A 4,848-nucleotide genomic window follows, 5' to 3' on the forward strand; every position below is an offset into this window, starting at 1 on the left:
CAGTAGGCTCCCGCTTAGAAGTAAAACTGAATAGCTGTAGTGAGCAGGTGACTGTAAGAACAACATTATTCCCCGAATAAAACCACCGAATTTGTAAGTCTATTAAATGTTTTATATAATTGATATTAATAAAAACTACTTCTAGCTTTGTAGCTGATCAGAGACGAACGAACAATGCCTCATTTTCTGCTGAAAGACTCGATATTTGCCAGCACCTATCTTCGACTGCAACAGATGTGAAAAATTTCCATGTTGAAGAAAATAATGTCGACACTTGAAGTGATGAACCGTTCAAATAGCTAATCGCAACATTCCTATAGCTGTCAGGACTTAAAAGAAAAAAAAACTCGATTGGCTGGACCATCACAGAACACTCTTATGCCGACACCTATAGTGGCGAACCATTCAAAGTTTCTTGAGTAAAGTGAACATTTTGTAAGTCTACACTTATAGTGGCGAACCATTCAAAGTCCTTTCTTAATTATAAGATTTAAGATAAAAGGAAAGGGATGTTTTGAAAAAAATATGTAAAACATAAATAATTTATGAATAAGAGTTTATGCCGACATACTCAGTGACCAACCATTCATAGTTTGTTGAAAAGTCGTATTTACGTTCCACCGTTGTAATGATTAAATGTGCATTCATACATACTTTACAGATTTAAAATAAAAACATGAAACAAGCTCACCAAGTTCATCCTCGACTGCGCAGCCATTATTCACTTTCAGCTTCACTTAACGCGTACAGACTACCTGCATAGAAAAAAAAAATTAAATTTCGTTGTAGTGTAAACTGAAGAGTACTGTAGAAATAAATCAAATTCATGTATTGTTACAGCATCAAGTAAACCTATATAAATATACATTCAATTTTTAACTAAGAATGCTTGAATGTTGCATGATCGTGTAAATTTAAAGTGAATTCAATTGAAAAATAATGGATTGGTCGTTGAAATTTACGTTTATTTTGATGCTCCAAATATGTGCATGAAAATAAACTTAAATTTACAACATATTTTTAGCTGTGTGAGAAAGAAATCCCTTTGGAGACGCGAGAAAAACTATACTTTTGCTTTTAATTCAAAAGATCGCCCTGATGATACAAAAGAAAAACACGAACACTTGGGCTTCCACGAAGCACTATCCAGCAAAAAGCGTGCAAGCCGAAAGAACGAAATAAACACACAAACAACGCGGCACAAAACCAAACGACTCGTTTGTTCAGACCATATCAAAGCACTCAAAAACGAAAAGAGAACAGGGAAAGAAATTGGGATTGCTCCAGGCTTTCTCGACGCACTGTCTGGCAAAAAGAACGCGTAACCCGTGAAAGAAAAAAAAAAGTGACATTCTCTGAATTTGGCAATAAGATTCACTTATGTGAATTATGTGATATTATGAAAAATATTATAAAAAATCTCAAAATGGATAAATGAGCCCTCGTTGTCATCACCTGAAAAATATAATCTCAACAAATTGAATTGTGGCTGATTTATTTCATTGAGTTGTTCTTAGAGGACATTGATAAAAGTTTAAACACCCAGAACATTTCTGATACAGTCTGCAAGTCTTGACAAAATATCTCTACGAATACTTTTCTCAAAAGCTGTTATTAAATCTAGTTATATAAAGAATAATCTTTTCAGAAACTTACAGTATATACTACTTTAGAAAACCAACAGTAAATTTCAGGATGAATTCTATGAGTTTTATTTTTTATATAAAGGGGAAGTTTGTTATAACGACAGCTTTTATAGCGATAAAAGCTCTCTATAACGACATTTTTTGGTCCCTTGAAAAATTTTCCAGTATTGTGACAGTTCTCTATAACGACTTTTCCATATTACGACGGTTCCTTGCGATGTCGTTATAACAAGCTTCGACTGTATCTGTACTATAGCTTTAAACGAATGTTTCATGTAGGGGAAGTGATGGTAAAATGAACACCATGCCTTTTACCAAAGAAAAACAAATTTCAATTATTTTTTATCACACACGGACGATTAAGAACATGAAGCGGAGTGTTCGGGTTGATACAGAGGTCAATTGAAGTGAAAATATCAGCGAAAACTAAGATTTTAGAAAACTACGTTTGAAAATTGAAACTGACGTAACTTTTAGCTTGGAGGTCTTGTGGTTTTTCAGTGAGGAGAATATCGTTATGATATGATGTGAAATCTTATACCTCTGGAATTCTTTTTAAATGAGTTACAATCCTTAACGAATATATTTTCGGGAATGCAATGAAAATTTTCAAAAATATTTATTTTGCTCACGTTTTTTGCATGATGTTTATTTTAATAAAATTAAATAAGTGAAAAATTAGCTATTTTGGTCTGAAATCATGTCGCTGCAATGGATAACATCCTTATTTATAATGCTGTGCGATCGAAATACACAAATTGCTCGTTTTTCTATCCGAAACAAGATACAGTTAACTCTCCCTTACTCGATATTCCGTATCTCGATATCGAGTTAGAGAACCATAGTAAAAGTAAATTTTCATGGCTAACTCGATGGTCCCTTGGATTGCAGTTGCACTGGTTTTGTGTTCCGTAACTCGATACCTCCCTAACTCGATGGTCCCTTCAATATCGAGTTATGGAGAGTTGACTGTAATATCCTTAAAGTGTTCATTTTACCACCCCTCCCCCTAGTTAAATTTTACCGATTTTATTAAAAAATTCTTCATAGAAGTCCTCAATTTATATTTTGGATACGTTTTGGATTTTGTTGAGACCTCTTTCATCAAACATTGATTAACACTAGAAGCCCCGCGATGTGTAACGCTGAGCCCCAGGATCAAAAACGACTATACGGATATTCGGCTATTTTCCAGCAATAGCTCAACCTGTTTTTGAAATTCTTTCGCGTATCTCATGTCCATATTCTCAAATTTTGAACGCATGTAAGAAACTATTTCTAGGGGTGTTCAAATTTCCTGTAGAGCAATTAAACCTATACATTTGTTTTTGTTAACTGAAACTGCATGAGAAGCGTGACTAATCTTACTGAAAAAGTTTCTACTTTAAGATTATGAGATTCGAATAATGATTATGGTGGCGTCTCGTGCTAAGGTGCACTTGGTGCACTGCACAGGCAAAGATTTCAAACCAACAAATTAAATATATATATATATTATAATTCTCAATACTTCTAACATTCATAATGTGTAGTTGTTTGAAAATGTTGTTTGATTTCTTCACCTTCAATTGGTGCATCGCCCTCAGTGAACAAACCGTTTGATTTCCCCCCCCCCTTCCATGGTCTTGCTCAACCAGCAAGCGAAAACAGCCAAGCAAACAAGACAAACTGCCATGCGTCTCCATCGTATTGCAGAGAATGTTCATTTCAGCCGTGCACTCTTTCTTGTGCACGAAAATAGCGTGTATGGACACAGCAGGAATGTGCATTTGTATTGGCATTTCTAGAGCAACAGTGGCGTTGTATGGACCAATGCACGAGTTCATTATTTGACGTTTTAGCGGTGCCGTGTTATTTAAGTGACCATGGAAACAAGTGAATTCGGCACCGCTCAAACGTCAAATTAGTGAACTCGTGCATCGGTCCATAGGTAAAATCTGGTTCACTCCAATTTGTGCACCTAAGAGAGAAATTGCCCATGACGCTCGCATTGGTTTGCAAGAATTGAGAAAGCGCGCAACTGGCGTCACGACGTCTGCTGTTGGAAGAGAAAGCGTCAACGCCATACATGCTTTGTGTGTATGTATGTTGCATGGAGCTTCCAGGTGTCGCGCGATAGTAGGCGCAATATTAATTGGAACCAAAACTAGATGTTATAAACATATTGGCCAAATTGATTATGTTTTATCTTATTAAATACACAAAATTTATGTGGCTTTGAATTGATTTATAAACTATGTGTGAATATAGTTTTTCTTGCTCAACAGACCGACAACTGATAAATTGCGGTGGGCGTAAAGTGGGTTTCAGCGTTCAACAGCCAGTCATCATTTCACTTAAAAGCTTTGATGTATCAACAAAAGTATACAAAGAGATGTACCAGCGCTGGACATCGTCGAAAAGCTAAGATACCGTGATACAATTGACAAAAGCTGTAAATAATTAGAATTATTATATAGAATAACAACGTTAGGAATAATGGAGATTCGGAATTTCGCGATTCATGGCGATTCATTCATCCACGGAATTTATCCTTCATCGCGATACTTGGGAAATAACGCGTAAATAGTTGAAATCTGAAGGTTTATTTGATAATCTCAGAAATGTTCAGACTTTTGCTCATAAGAATGGTTTATTTATTTGTAAGCCAAGTTTCATATAAACAAAATGTGCTAATCGTTTAGTTTCAAGTTAAACGTTTTTCTTCTTGCTTTAAATTTTGTATTGATAATATGATATTAAACTTATTATCTCAGTTCGCAAAATACGAAAAATATTTGCAATTTACGCATATAAAGGTCAGTTTTACTGTAAATATACATTTTTATGTCAAATATTATCAAACTATGGGACCGCGATTAATACGCAAAATTTTTCTTTCATCGCCTTGAAATTTTGAGAATTTTTCTTGTCCCTAAACATTGTATATTGGAATCATCCAAAATTCTTAAAACTTACAACTAGTGATTGAAACGAAGAAAACAAACAAAAAATTCGTCCAATGAGCAACAAATATAATAGCTTCCAGACACTTGAAGATTGCATACAGTATTGGAAATTACATTTTAAGGTGTTAATAATAAGAAATTACATTTTAAGCTGAAATACATTTTAAAAAATCAATTGAAAAAATCGTATTCATAATTCAAAATAAACGGTTTGTGCGAGTCAGTGCACAGGTAATCAAATTCCTCACGGGACG

Source organism: Aedes aegypti, chromosome 2, assembly GCF_002204515.2.
Source record: "Aedes aegypti strain LVP_AGWG chromosome 2, AaegL5.0 Primary Assembly, whole genome shotgun sequence".
Lineage (NCBI taxonomy): Eukaryota > Metazoa > Arthropoda > Insecta > Diptera > Culicidae > Aedes > Aedes aegypti.